The sequence below is a fragment of the Alligator mississippiensis genome, chromosome 9 (genome assembly GCF_030867095.1).
Source record: "Alligator mississippiensis isolate rAllMis1 chromosome 9, rAllMis1, whole genome shotgun sequence".
In the NCBI taxonomy this organism is placed as follows: Eukaryota; Metazoa; Chordata; order Crocodylia; family Alligatoridae; genus Alligator; species Alligator mississippiensis.
The window spans coordinates 42,192,289-42,208,604 of record NC_081832.1 but is presented as its reverse complement, the minus strand read 5'-3'; positions in this window follow the sequence as shown (position 1 = coordinate 42,208,604).

The window sequence follows — 16,316 nt, the reverse complement described above, 5'->3', positions numbered from 1 at the left end:
TTCTCCTCAGTGCGTGTCCGGTAGGATCTGAGGACTTGGCTGTATATCACAGATTTCTTGGTGTGTTTAGGGTGATTGCTGGTTCTGTAAAGATATGTATGTTGGTCTGAGTATTTCTTGTATAACATGGTTTGTATTTTACTATTCTGGATGCTGATCATCGTGTCTAAAAAGGAGATGTTGGTACTGGAGTACTCAAGAGATAGTTGGACATAGGGGAGACAATTGCTGAATTTCTTATGGAACTCAACCAGAGATTGCAGGTTTTCAGTCCAAATGATGAAGATGTCATTGAAATATCTTAAGTGTAGCAAGTTATGGATGGTGCAGTCTTTGAGGAATTCTTCTTCTAGGTGGCTGATAAACAGGTTGGCATACTGTGGGACCATTTTGGTGCCCATAGCTGTGTCCATGGTCTGGAAGAAGTGTTAGTTATTAAAAGTGAAATTGTTGTGTGTGAAGATGAAATGTATAAGGTCAGTAATATCTTTGGGTCTGTACTTGGAGTTGTCATCTTGCTTTTGTAGGTGTGTAAGGCAGGCTTGGATTCTGTCCTGGCGTGGGATATTGGTATAGAAGCTGGTAACATCCATGGTGGCTAGGAGGGTGTTGCTGGGAAGGTGGTCTATGTCTTTAAGTTTTCATAGAGTTTTGTAGTGTCTTAGACAAAACTCACTCTTTGGGTAACAAGCGGTTTAAGGATTGATTCCACAAAACTCACTGACTTTCACCTACTGACTCTCACACCCACTGACTCCTCATTTTACATTTTCACTGACTGGTCTGCATGCAGACCAGCCTCTGGCTTCTTTACTATTCATTCCAACCAAGAAGAGCACACAGCAGCTGCAGATGCTTCCTCAGCCTGACCAAGGGTTTTTAAACCCAAAAGCTTGCTAGAAAAATGTTTCCAACTATTAAGTTGGTCTAATAAAAGATATCAGATTTACCCAAAGAACCTTGTCTGCCACGTGTATGTGTATATTTGGCCGTAGCAGGGATGGGGAGAAGGGAGAAGAGGCGGGTATTGTGTCCCTCAGCCTGGCAGGGTCCACCAAGCTTCCCTCTCCAGCACTTTTGTGCTTGCCTGGGGCCCTAGTACACCTTAATCTGCCTCTGCCACTTGCCACCCCCCTGCCACAAATGCCTCCTTCACGTCATGGGGGCTTCAAAGCTATGTCTTGCAGGGGGGCCAAAAAAATTGTGGGCTGGCCCTGGAGGTCCTCCAGCACCTCCTACCTGCAGAAGCCCTTGGCCTACCCCCTGCCCCGAATCTGCTGCCACCAGCTTGGACCCAGGCCTGCTGCTCACCCTGGGTCAATACAGGTGTAGAGCCAGAGGTGCCAGGAGTGGTACCACAGTGGGATGCTGGCCCTGCTGGCCCTGGACTCATGCAGCCAGAGTGGAAGCCACTTCCCGTGGAGGAGCACTGGTTGCCAGTGCCCATGGATAGGGTGGCCATCATAGAGGACAGACCAGTTGTCCTCTGTCATCTATTGAGATGAACCCAGATGCCTTTATGTCCTCTATTTTTGCTCTTGAAAATTTTTTTCTCTTGAAGAGAAAAATAGAGGACATAAAGGCATTGGGTTTCATATCAATAGAGGACAGAAGATAATAGCAGAAAACCGGAATGTCCTCTGTGATGGCTACCCTACCCATGGTTGAGCCTGCTGCCTGCTGCAGTCACTTTGGCCCCTGGACCCATGGAGGAATGGACTGAGGCTGGAGTGCTGGCTGCCTGCCCCCATGCTCTACCTCCTAGGTGCTCCCACTCCATGGCCCCCCACTCTGAGATATTAAGACAGACTCAGGTTCTTGTACATTGTTTTGAAACAGGGAAGACGGTTTTTTCTTGTTGGTGGGTGAGGAGGGTGGTGGAAGGGTTCTGTTTATTAGGGATGGAGGAGCAAGGGGGGCCCTGTTGGTTGAGGGGGAAGGGGGAGAAGGATACGATACCCGAAAATGTGAAGACCCACTCAGGTGAGTTAGGGTCTTAATGGGGGAGGTGTGTTGCAGGGCACTAGGGTGTCCTGATCCTTTTAAGGGCTGGAACTACAGTCAGTTGGGAGCCCCAGCTGCTGGTTACCAGGGCTCAGTGTGTTGGGGAGGGAGGGGTAAGGGGGCTCTGTGTGGAGGGGGGAGGGATGGGGTGCTGTGTGTTGTGAGAGGAATAAAACTTTTCTTGTTTCAACATGTGCCTGGCATAAGAGTGGTGCTGCAGGTGGGCAGAGGATAGGAGGTCTGTGGGCAGTGGGAAGAGAATGCTCCAGGAGGTGGTCCACCACAGCCTCCCGCATGTGGTATTCTGGCCCCCGCTGGTGGGTGCACACCTCATCTGGGGCCCCACCAGGGGGGGCCTGCTGCTGCTGCTGCTGCTGCAACTTGTGCTTCCATTGTCTGGCCTCTGTCTGGCATGCCTCCTCTGCTCAGGCCTCGTGGAACAACTCTCCTAAGGCCTCACAAATATTGTGCAGAACACAAGCTGCAATGATGACCTGGGGGGAGGTTGTTGTCAGCTACTTCAAGATGGGGAATGATGGAGCACCAACGGCCTTTGAGGCAGCTGAAGGTACACTCAATCAGCGTGTGGGTCCGGCTCAGACACTGATTAAAATGGGTCTGGTGGAAGTACAGATGGCCAGCAAAGGGCCTCATCAGCCATGGAAGGAGTGTATACGCTGAGTCCCCAGTAAGTAGAAGTGGGATGTTGACAGCACCCAGCTGCAGGTCCTCCACTCTCATTGTAAAGCATCCACTCTTCACCAGTGCACCCAGTCCAGAGTTCCTGAACATGTGGGCATCATGCGTGCTGCCTACTCAGCAGGCACTCACATGGGTGAAGGTCCTCTGGTGATCTACAGGTGCCTGCAGGACCATGGAATGGAGCCCCCTATGGCTATAATAGGGGCAGTCTCCATGGGGTGGGCAGGTGACCATTATGTGGGTTCCATTGAGGGCCACAATACAGTTGGGGAACCCCAGTGCACAGAACCCTGTGACCACCACCTGGGGGTCATGGGCATAGAGGATGGTGTCCACTAGGACATCCTGAAGGGCACTGCGCACCTCCAGGATGGCCTCCCCAGTGGGGGCCTTACCCACACCAATCAAGTGTCCTACACCACAGGTTGGTGGGCATAGCCAGCTTAAGTAGCACCAGGTGGGTGTCAGCAGGGAGGGTCAGGAGTATGCCAATGTCCTGGCACTCCAGGTGGGGCTGGAGCTGGTGGAACAAGTCAGCAAAGGTGTCTCCAGTCATGCTAAAGGTGTCAACCCATTGCTCATCAGGCCTGTCATGTTGCACCAGGTGCTACCACCAGTTCTGGCTGGCACAGCGGGCCCAAAGGTGGCAGGGCTGGTGGTCCAGGAGGGTGATGGCTGCCCTGGTGGTGGCCTCCTGGAGCCCATCATCAGTGTCTCTGGTTGCAGCAGCTGCATGGTGGTGGGAGCCCTGGGAGAGCACACAGCAGTTGGCCAGGAAGTCTGCATGTGGGGGGAAGCAGAGGGAGTGAGATGTCCATGAGCCAGGCAATGGTGACTGCAGCAGGACAGCAGGATGACCAAGACAGCCAGCAGGATGGGGGACCCGGAGGCAGCCATAGCTTAGGAATGCAGAGGGGGCATGAACGAAGCTGCTATGAGGACCTGTCTAAGCACAGGTACTGGCTGCACAGAGAACACAGTCTGAAACTGTGCTTTAAAGATGGCTGCCAAGTGCTGGCAGCTGGAACAAAAAGCTGGAGCTCCCCCCCCGGTGGCCACAGGTATTACCTCTCAGCTCCATGTTCTTGGGGAACCCTGGCACAGTATGCAGCCTGTCTGACTCTCAAAAAATTCCCCCCGCCCCCCAGCTACCTGAACAAGAACTGTTTACAAAAGACAATGAAGATGCAGTGGGAGACACACCTAAAGCCCTCCAGATAAGGGTGACAAGAGTGAAGCAACTTCCCTAGGTCTCATTTGCATCTGAGATGGATCCAGATGACAATTCATTTACATGGGAGATGAGACAGAAAGCACTTTCATTAACGTTCAGGATGGAGAACAGAGAGCACAAAGCAAAGACCACAGTGAATTCTGGGATCAGAGAAGCAGGGGAGTGCTGCATGATGGGGAATCTGTGCTCCAAATGCTAGTCAACCCACATTTACACACACCCAGCTCAGCATTTATCAGACCAATTCTAGTCTGGACTTACAAAGGACTCCCCCCCCGCCCCCAACCTCTTCTAACCAGAACTAAGCAGAAGTAAAGTTTAATAGGCATCTTGGGCCATACATTCCCCAGTCCCACTATGGGAGGCCTATTTAAACTTGATTGACTAAAACTCGGTTGCTGGGTTAGGGAATGCTGAGGCAAGAGACTGAGTCAGAGCGGGTATGGGCAACATTTGAACAGTGGTAAAGGGTTCATCACAGCGTCCAGCCCATTGAAGCCCTGACCACAAATGCTGTCATACTTTTCCTGGGATGACTGCTGGAAGTCCTCCCCACAAAGTTTATGAACACTCCAATAATCCTCTTAAGTCTATTAAAAGACTACAGTAAGATCTGGAAAAGTCATGCTAAGCTGAGGCTTCTTCACAACAGGTAAAAATACAAAACTCTGATGCTGCAAGCTATCTGAGAAGAAACAATGAGGTAACCCATCCAGTATATCCGCTATCCATAAGAATTTCAAACTGGATCCTAAGTATCTGGTTATTCCTTAAAAACCTACGTTTTTCCTGGGTGTTAATCAGTTTCTTGAGATGTTCCAAACCAGATAACCCCTTGTCAATAGAAAAGACAATTATTTACACAATTAAAATAATGCTTTGAAGAATCTGAACTGAGGGTTTAAAAAGCTGTAAAAGAAGCAAACAGCATGCTTCAAGAGAGAAATCTCTCTGACACCATCCGCTGTTGATCTCGAGAAGCTGGAAGAAACAGATCATCTCCCTTCAAGGATCATGCTAAGAACTTTACCTGTCAGCATTGGAACCCGAGTGCCTTGGACTGGGGAGACCCCAGCTCTCTCTCTCTCTCTCTTTCTCTTCTTCTCTCTAGGCATAGATTTCTGAACCTGAATTATAGTATTAGTTAAGCTTGAGCTAAATTTCCCCAAATACTTAGTGAAACCAGGGTAATATTGTAATTGTTTTGATTGTTTTCCTTTGCATGTCTATTATTACTAGTACCATTATACATTTCATGTACTCAGCAGTAAATAACTTTTATAGTCAAACTGGTAGTAACCGGGTGTATGTTTCCTTCTCTGCTTTCCTTCCCCACTTGCTCTGCAACAATGCTTCTTTTACCTAAGCTAAAGATCCCTGTGAAGCCTAGAAATACTGTGGGGTCTGCTCATCAAAGGCTACCACTATGAGGGCAGTTAGGGCAAAAGATTGGAACGTGCTGAGTTTGATACACATAAGGGGATCAGCTTGTACAGGCTGATTGACCCAGTTTGGCACAGACGTGCCCTTATGAACTGAATGCTGGCCCATGAGGGTGTCAGCTAGACACCCAGCTGGATTCAGAGGGATTCTGTTTACCTGTGTGCTTGTGTCTGACTGCCTTTTATTGTTACCTTAATGAATTGATTCCTGGCATATGAGGATGTCAGCCTGTCCACGCTGATCAACCCGGCCAGGTCAGGTTCACATAAATCTGTGTGTGTTTGTGTGTATGACTGATTTGGTGACTGTAGGAACCCAGCCCCATCGAAACTGAGTCCTGCAAGATAGCTCCGTTGGGGCTGAGGACTTGCAGAAGGGAGAGATACTGCTCCATATAGAAACACAAGTAACACAAGCAGCACATTGATAGAATTACAAAGACCCTAGAATCGTATCCCTAATAAATAAGTGCACCCTGAAGTGATGGGAAAATCTGGTAACACAGGGGAACATGGCAGGGCTGGAGGGACTTGACACTACATTTCGTGACAAGTCAGTACATGCAGGCAACTACCCAAATTTGCTTCCTGTGAATTAGCTTAATGCACAGTAAATCTAGTCATACCTAAATGCATGTGTAAATGCACCCACTGTTATTGGATATGGTATGTGAAGTAACAGTCCCAATGCAATGTGAGGATGCATCACATGATAATTTGATAAGTGACAACCAGTAAAAGTGAACAAAGTCATGTGACCAAACTAATTTGTGGTTTGTTTTCAGCAAACAATCTAAAGGACCAACACAGTTGCTAGGTTTGGTACAAATCTACTATGATAATAAATCCTAGAAAAGATCTAAGTTCTGAACAGCAGCATAGTGACGCAGCTGGGTGCCCAGGGCACCAGGGACAGAGATGATCTCTGGTTGTGGCTGCACTCCTTTTTTAAAGGGGAGAAATGCTAAAAAACAGCCTGCCATGTGGAATATATTTAGGGGGCACTAGAATCTATGCTTTGCATGGGATGTTCACTGATTGAGGAAAGGGCTGTTATGCAATTCTGTCTTGTCAGAACCCATTAATTGGATGCCTATGGCACAGTGGAAAATTCCATTGGTTTGATACATATGGCACAGTGAGAAAGGCCGCTGTCAATCATTTTGCTGTCAATCATTCTGGTGGCAGTAACTAGGTCACAGTGGAAAATTCCGCTATGCCTGAACCCAGTAACCAAATGCTACAGTAATGGAAAATTACAGCTTAGAAAAAAAAAAGTTCCCGCCAACCTTATGCAAACACGCACACCACCATTGGCCGGTTCTAAATTATTCATATTTGGTGACTAGCGATTGGCTTGCTAGCCATATAAAAGTTAAGAGCAGTTTCCGCCCAAGTTGGAGTGCTCCGTACAAACCTTGGAGACCTCTGAGTATGCTGTGGAGAACTCCTTGCTCGTCTCAGAGTGAACTTGGCGGACTGATCACCCACCAAGGACTCCCTGTCACCGACCCAAGTTTAGACGTAAACTGACTACTGCCGGCCCGTACACCTCTGCAGACCGACCTGACAAATTCTGTACCATAATTAAACCAAGTATCTCTGACCTCCGTCATTCGCCACTTTGACGGTGTGAGTAAATAATCTTGCCTTACAACCACTAAGCGTTTGTGCCTAATTCCACTCCAAGCGTCACTAGTATCCGCCTGCCGACCAGGGCCCCTAAGGCCACGAACCCCGCGCCGCGGTTGCCGGCGGGGATATGTCTCACTAGTAACTCAACATGAGATGCTTTACTGGACAGCAGACTATTTTGCTGTGCAGTAAAGTGTCACCATGTACACATGCACAGTAGGGTGCAGTAGATTAATCTACTGAACTTTCTACTGCACTGCCAGATAGTCCCGTCAGATACAAGTGGTATCCAGCAGCACAGTAAATTAGTGCACTTAAATACACATGTAGATGGGACATTAGGATCAGTTTACACTGACCCAAATTGAGCTGGAGTATATTCAGTTGTATTAATTGCATGTTTATACATGCCCACTGAGTACATATTTTCAAGCATTATTTGCAATGACATAAGCTATACCTGATTTAGTGTGCACATTACTAAACCCTGGCATTCTCCATAGAGTGAACTTTCTGTTTAAATTATCTGCCAGAAAATGAAAAGTGCCCTGGAATACTAGGGAAAGGTGTTTTTTCTTTTCTTTTCTTTTCTTTTCTTTTCTTTTCTTTTCTTTTCTTCAAAATAAAACTGTTAATCTGTCTAAAATAAAATTCCAGATGAAATAAAGAACAAAAATAGATTTGAGAGTAGAAATGTGGCAAATCCAGAAGATGTTTGATATTGATCACAATCAGTTTATTTAAAGGACACAGTACGGTTGCTAGGTTTGGTACAAATCTACTTTAATAATATAATAAATCCTAGAAAGGATCTAAATTCTGAACAGCAGCATAATGACACTGCTGGGTGCCCACATCTCACAATCTTAACTTTTGCATTCTTCATTTCACAATGTTAATGTTTGCCATGGAAGGCTAGGAAAGATAAAAATGTAAAGGGGTGGATCCAAGGCCATGCAGTGGTGTAGTTGCATCTTCTCCTGATCCCTAGTCTATCCATACTTTAAAACCAACTGCCAGGCAAGGCAGCAGTGTAATGGTGGAAATCGGGGCTTGGCTCATTTAGTTTATGTTAAGTAGGTCAACAGATAACTTTTACCTGACCCACCCTCAAGAGACCCTGGAATAAAGTGCTGTGTGCACACCCACGTGCCATGTGCGGAGCCCTGGCGCACTACCTCTATAAAGGGCTCTTGATTGACAGAAACTGTGTCTAGGTGTGTGTGGGACTGGGAGCATCTGAGCTTGGTGTGTAGGGTGCATTTGTGTGGCTGAACTGAGGTGGAACTGCGAGAGGGAAAGAAGTCAGGGTGCTTGTGGACAGAAAGGAGAGGGAGAGAGGGAGAGGGAGAGGGAGAGAGACCAAGTGGCTGGTTAACTGTGTGGACCGTGGAGGTTCTGCCCAGTCGCTGTAAGAGAGCTTCTGTCTGCCACTGGAGCAGGAAGGGTTGGGCTCCCCGGGCTTTTCCCTCCGTGTGTATCTTTCACACAAAGTAGCGGCCCTCTGTTCTGTTTGGTAAGCATTACCCCATTCCCCTCTGGGTATTAAGGTTCTCCATCCTGGTGGGTGTCCCCAAAGGACAGTGAGTTCGTGCCCGGTGCGCTGGTGCCAATAAACACACAGGGGTGAAGGATCCAACTTAATCTTTATTTCTGCGCAGAAAGTGGTGCTTGGCAATCGTTTGCAAAGCAAGCACCCCCACCCAAGTGGGCATCAGCCGTATATAGCCTCTTTTAGCCTTACACACTGTACAGTCACTATAGGTTGCCCCTTTTGGTCCATGCGCACTTCGCCCTAGCTACAGACTACCCCCTAGCCAGCTGAACTTGCCTTCGTAATAGTTAATTTGCTGATGCGGCACCTGTTTATTCAGCAAACTCAGCGAATAACCCCCCTTCCAGCTCCCCTGCAAGTAACCCCCCTTCCAACTTTCCCCGGGACCTTGTTGATACAGCTTTTCCTTCTAGCGAGGCCAGCAATTAAGCAACTAAGCAACAAGCGATCTCCCCCAGCCTAAACAACCTACTCTATGCCCTTGGTTAGATAAAATACTTTTTCAAAACATACAAAGCTGTTCCTAGGAAAAAACTAGTGAAAGGTTCAGGGGTACTCATCATGAGGTGCAGTTGTCTCCTTTCCAATGACCAGAGCCGAACTGAATAAAGTTCCCCTGTCCTTTATAATAAAGTTCAGTCCTCTTATTTTTGTTGTTGAACTGAGGATTTGATAGATAATTAAACTAAGCCTGTGTAATTGTATACTTGCCTGTTCTTGTCAGTGTTATAATAAACCATCTTGTTTGTGTACTGTTACCAATTCTCTTAGTTATTTATTTAATAAAAGCGGTGATTAAACTGTGGGCAAAGAACCACCCCACCTCTTGGAGGGTTAATTGACAGAGAGAGCCGCTGTTTGGGCAGCCTCAGATAATTAAAGACTAAATTGATAATTAACCCCCAACAGCAGAATTTCTATTCAGGCAGTGCAGAAAGAGTTAATTGACTACATGGCTCATTATTACCACCCTGATATTTGATAATTTCTCTCCACTCTGAAGGTGTTAAAGACCCACTTTCCTTTTTAATGGTCTAGATGTTTCGCTATTGAAACTGTCCTTTCTTTTGCCATTCCTGGTAATCCTCTCTTCTATTTCACTGCCTTGCGGACTATTTTTAGCTTTAGTGAAAAAACTCTCTCTCAGATGTGTTAATATTAACTCAGATGTACAAACCAGGGGTAGGGAAGTATTGGAGGCACTGTCAAGATGCACAAGAAGGCTGAATATTGGGTAATGAATGTATGTCTGAATAACAGGAGGCAACTGACTCCCCAGCCCAGCCCCTGGCTTCTTTACTTTTCATTCCATCCAGGAAGAGCACACACCAACTGCTGAAACTTCCTTAGCTTGATGAAGGGTTTTTGAACCCGAAAGCTTGCTTAATAACTTTTCTCCAACTATTTGGGTTGGTCTAATAAAAGATATCAAATTCACCCAAGGAACCTTGTCTGAATAACAGATATACATTTAACTATAATTGTAAGGTTTGACCTAGAAACTACTATGCAAAGCCTAAGCAAAAGTGAATGTTATGTGTCGAATGCCCATCTGCAATGATAAGGAGCAGACAGTCTTAGATAGAGGAAGCTTGAAAACAAAAAACAGAATCAGAGGTACTGGAACAAAGAGCTCATTATAATACTAAAAATCACACCCCGAGGCGGGGAAGATATATGCTAATGGAACATATATGTACGTTAATGAGATACATAGCTAAAACACAGGTATAGAGACACGCTCAGTAAAGAACTCCTTGCGTCACTCCTTTATAACCAATTAGCAAACAAGGATGCTTATGAAGATTCAACCTCTTGTATATAAGGGGCTCAGTATTGAATATGTGTGTGCTTGTCTTGTGAAATTATTCCGCTTGCACCTTTTATTGCTAGCAATAAATCTTTTTTATACTTTCACCCCTGGTATCTTTATTGGCCTTTGCATACCGGGCACGAACCCAGACTTGAGCTGGGGCCTAACAGTTTTTGGCGACCCAGATGGGACTGCTGTAGATAGCTTTGCCCGGACTAACTGACGACCAGCTAATCTGCTTTTTCTTATCAAAAGTTGAGCGCGCCCCGGGATTTCTTTTCCCGGTGAGACTTTTGTTTCAGGAGGAGCTGGATCGCTGAGGCGGCAGTAGCCTAACTGTGCAACGCCATAGAGTGAAAGTATCAGTAACAGGCACCTGGGTGAGACGGTAGAAAGGGCATAAGGCCTACCGTCAGTACGTCTGCCTGGGATTATCTCTGTAAGTATTCTGTCTGGCCCGAGTCCAAGACCAGTGATTTTTTCCCCTGTGAGGACAAGGACTAAGAACAGATCCCTGGATCCCAGGTAAGTCGGACGGTCAGAACTGGGAAGGCAGCCCTGAAATGGGTACTATTAACAGTAAGGTTAGGAAATGTACCCCCCTCTCTTGTGTATTGGGACATTGGGCAGAATTTGGTGAGGATCCTATGACTAAGAAGAAAGCTAAATTCTTCTGTGAAACTGCGTGGCCACGCTATCAGCTAGATGATAAAGAATATTGGCCTCGGGAGGGAAGTGTTAATTATAATACCATCTTACAATTGATTTTGTTCTGCCAGCAGAATGGTAAATGGGAGGAATTGATGTATGCGCAAGCGTTTATGTCTCTTTGTAGAGATAAAAAAGTTTTGGAGGAATGTGGATTGGGGGAGGGGGTTGGGATCTGTGAGATGGCTGTGGCTCGACCAACTGCAAATCCTGTCCTGGACTCTCCGGAGCCGGAGGCTCCCCTCCCTGTGCTGCCTTTACCTTATCCTCTTCCTCCTCCTCCTCCTCCTGATTCATCTGATTCCTCGTTGGCATCTGCTCTTCCTGCTTTTTCCCCCCCCAAGGCAGAAGTTGTAAATACTCCCCGACATAGGGATCTGGAACAGCGCCAACCATGGCCATCAGGTGCTTGGCAATCTCCAAACTCCCCGACTTCTCCTGATATAAGCCCGGGAGGAGGATGGAGAGTACAGTTAGAAGCAGACTCCGGGGTTAAGGGAAAACATCACAGGGAATCTGATTCTGGCCGTGGGAAGGGAAATGGGGTATTTCCCCTAAGAGAACAAGTGGTACCCGGGCCTCTCGAAGATGACGGTGAGCCAACCTACCGTCGAACCTTTGTGCACGTTCCTTTTAATACCTCAGATTTGTATAATTGGAAGAACAATAACCCCAGCTTGAGAGAGAATCCTGAAAAGGTACAGAACCAGTTTAAAACGATTTTCAAAACCCATAACCCAACTTGGGCAGATGTTCAGTCTCTTCTAGATATCCTGTTGACACCAGAGGAAAGGAGAATGGTAGTGAACAAAGCTCGTGAGTACGTGGAAAAGGAAATTACTGCAGGGAACCTGCAAGGAAATAGAGACGATCATGTCCCCATCCAGGAGCCAGATTGGAAACCAGACCAAGATATGACCTCCATCCGTGCCTATCGAGAATATATCCTCCGAGGATTGAGAGATGCTGTGAAAAAACCTCAAAATCTCAGTAAGGTGTATGAGATTCGACAGGAGACTAATGAGACCCCGAGTGCTTTTTTGGAAAGAATTTACACTACTTTCAGGCAATACACTCGTGAGGATCCGGAGGATGCATCGAACGCTCGCATGGTAAATATGATCTTTATAGGTCAGAGTGCACCAGACATTAGAAAGAAATTGCAGAAGGCAGATGGAGCAACAGGTATGCCTATTTCCCAACTAGTAGACATTGCTTACCAAGTATTTACTAACCGAGAAAGTGTTCAGGAAAAGAAACAGGACAAGAAAGAGGAGAGAAAGATGAAAATGCAGACAGCCCTAGTGGCAGCTGCAATCATGAGAAAACCTAGAGATGAGGGATCCTGGAGACAGTCGCAGAGACGGGGTCCATTAGAGAAAGATCAATGTGCCTTTTGCAAACGAAAAGGACATTAGAAACGGGAATGCCCTTATCGAAAAGTTGGGGAAGGTGAAAAGAAGAAAGAGGAGAGCAGTGGATTGTTCGCTTTTGGAAGGGATTCAGATTGAAGGGGACCGGAGGCCCGGGAGGGAAAGATAACCCAGATCCCAGTGTCCCCTGATGAGCCTCTGGTTAAAATGCAACTAGGGGACAGAGATGAATTGGTAGATTTTCTCGTGGATACAGGTGCTGCCCATTCTGTCTTAACTCAAAAACTGAAACCTTTAAGTAAAAAGACTGTGCCGGTGGTAGGGGTTACAGGGAAGGCAGTAACACGATCCTTCCTACAGCCAATGACCTGTAATCTTGGGCAGGCCGAAGTTACCCATCAATTCTTGTACATGCCAAACTGCCCCGTTCCCCTTTTAGGGAGAGACCTCCTCTGTAAACTGCAAGCTACGTTGTCGTTCCAGGATGGGCAAATGTTTTTAACAGTGCCTCCTGAAAAGGGGTGGCATTTATAGGCTTGCCTTCTCGGCCTTCTCCAAGAGGAGAGTACACCGGATATTCCTCAACCCCTGCTCGATGCTGTTGTTCCATGGGTATGGGCAGGTCACCGACCCGGGAAGGCTAAAAATGCTGACCCTGTGAAGATTCAACTTTTGCCAGGGGCCCAGCCTCCATGTGTGAAACAATATCCAATGCTGATGGAAGCCAGGAAAGGACTGAAGCCGTTAGTTGAACGGTTCCTGGAGTATGGCCTTCTCCGTGAATGTACATCAGCTTTTAACACACCCATCTTGCCTGTGAAGAAGCCTAAGAGTAATGAATATCGTTTCGTCCAAGACTTGAGAGCTGTAAATAAAGTGGTTGTGAGTATATACCCGGCCGTGCCTAATCCATACACCTTGCTATCTGCTTTGAACCCAGATCATAACTGGTTTACGGTTATTGATTTAAAAGATGCTTTCTTCTATATACCGGTAGAGAGGGGATCTCAGGAAATATTTGCATTTGAATGGGAAGACCCAGATACTAGCATTAAGACTCAGTTGTGCTGGACTGTTTTACCCCAAGGATTTAAAACAGCCCAACCCTATTCGGCAATGCATTAAGCAAGGATTTACGCAGGCTAGAATTGCCACTGTCCTGTGCTCTTTTGCAATATGTAGATGACTTGCTTTTAACAGCCCCCACTGAAGCAAGCTGCCTGGAAGGAACAATTCGCCTCCTTAATTTTCTGGGTCAACAAGGATATCGTGTTTCCAGAAAAAAAATGCAGCCCATATCCCAGAAAGTCACATATTTGGGATTTGAATTACAGCCTGGTCAGAGAGCCCTGTTGCCTGAAAGAAAAGAAGCTATCTGCCGGTTGGCACCCCCAATAACAAAGAAACAACTACGAGGATTTTTAGGTACAGTAGGTTTTTGCAGGATTTGGATTCCAAATTTTGGGGTTATTGCAAAACCTCTATATGAGGCAACACACGGAGATGAAAAGGTACTCGAATGGACTGAAGAGTGTGAGCAAGCATTCTGCCAGTTAAAGCAGGCTCTCATTGAAGCACCCGCCTTAGGACTACCGGACATGAGTAAGCCTTTTTCCCTTTTTGTGCATGACCGAGGTGGGGTAGCCGTGGGAGTCTTAACACAGAAATTGGGTAGCTAGCAACGACCAGTGGCATATTTTTCAAAAAATTAGACTTTGTGTCATGTGGATGGCCTGCTTGTCTCCGGGCTGTTGCTGCTACCTGTCTGCTAATACAAGAAGCTGAAAAATTAACCCTAGGCCATGAAATGATTGTATATATTCCTCATGCAGTACTTACAGTCTTGGAACAGAAAGGAGGGAACTGGTTAACTCCGGGATGAATGGCTCGATATCAGGCCATCCTCCTAGATAAGCCTGAAATAAAATTAGCCATTTCTTGCAATGTAAATCCAGCAACACTGTTGCCATCTATGGGTGACACACCAGATCTTGTGCATGACTGTTTGCAAACATTGGAAACTGTTTATTCTTCAAGACCAAATTTGAGAGACAGACCTCTTGAAAAAGCTGACCTGGAGTTCTACACTGATGGCAGCTCGAGTATAGAGAATGGAATTCGAAAATCCGGATACGCTATCGTGACTACACAGAATGTGATAGAAGCAGGACCTTTAAACCCATCTGTTTCAGCTCAAAAGGCTGAACTCATTGCTATGACTCGGGCTTTGCAATTGGCGGCCAACAAAACTGTCAATATTTATACTGACTCTAAATATGTTTTCCTTGTTTTACATGCTCACGGAGCGCTATGGAGAGAGCGAGGTCTACTTGATTCAAAAGGAACAGGCATTAAGCATAGCAAGCAGATAAAAGCCCTCCTTAAGGCAGTCTGGGAACCAAAAGAGGTAGCGATAATGCATTGCAAAGCTCATCAAAAGAAAAATGATGATTCATCCACAAAAGGTAATCGATTTGCTGACACTACAGCAAAGAAAGCAGCTAAAAAACCTCAGACAGACTTGCTGCCTGAAGTAAGTAATCTGTTACCTCTCCTCCCAGACTTATACCAGCCTGTGACACCACAGTACGGGGAAAGAGACAAACAATTGATAAGAGAGTTTCAAGCAAAGAAGGGGGAGCACGGGTGGCTAGTAGCAAAGGATGGCCGCATTATCATCCCAGCTGCCTGGGTTCATATGGTAGTGAAGAGAGCTCATCATGGCACCCACTATGGACCCAGGGCACTGATAAGGTGGATCAGTCACTATGTAACTGGAGTGGGATTAAGAGAGGCTGCCAAGAAGGTATCAGAGACATGTGAGGTCTGCCAGAGAAATAACCCAAAAGGAGGGAGAAAAGAAACTTCAGGACATCAGAGAATAGGCAATGGGCCAGGAGAAGAATGGCAGGTGGATTTTAGTGAGTTACCCCGGCAACAGGGGATGAGATATCTCCTTGTCTTTGTGGACACTTTCTCTAATTGGGTTGAGTGCTTCCCATGTCGGACTGCCCAAGCCCGAGAGGTGGTCAAGGCACTCCTACGAGAAATCATACCTCGCTTTGGACTTCCAAAAGGAATAGGGTCAGACAATGGCCCACATTTCATTGCACAAATTACTCAAAAGGTTTCTGAGTTCCTGGGAATCAGCTGGCATTTACACACCCCTTGGAGACCCCAGTCCAGTGGAAAAGTGGAACGTATGAATCAGACCTTAAAAAGACACCTTGCAAAGATTTGCCAAGAAGCTCGACTCAAATGGCCAGAGGCCCTACCCTTGGCCCTGTTGCGAGTAAGGGTCGCACCACATTCTAAATTGGGATTAAGCCCATTTGAGATAATGTATGGTAAGCCTTACCCTCTGAGTCTGCCCATGGGTACTGAACAACAGTTACATGTTTTAGGAGAGGGAATGATTAGAGAATATGTATGGTCTTTGGTTTCTGTTTTGTCTTCCATCCATCAGCAGGTACGGGACGTGCTGCAGACACAGAACCAGTCTCCTACCCTGGAAAATCGATTATTACCTGAAAGTTACGCTCTTGTGAAAGATTGGAACGAGGAACCACTTCGAGCCAGATGGAAGGGCCCGTATAGAGTACTTTTAACGACCCCGACGGCAGCAAAGCTCGAAGGAATCAAGACTTGGATACATTCCAGTCGCCTAAAGCCGGTGGCTGAACCAGAACAAGAAGAAACTCCTGCAACCTCCGGGACCGGAGTCAGAGAACAGTGGAAGGTGGAGCCAATAAGGGACTTAAAATTCCTATTCAAAAGGAAGGAACTTTGAATAATTTGTCAATCTTTGATCAAGTTTTACAAGCCTTATTATGAAATTGTTCAAGGTTTT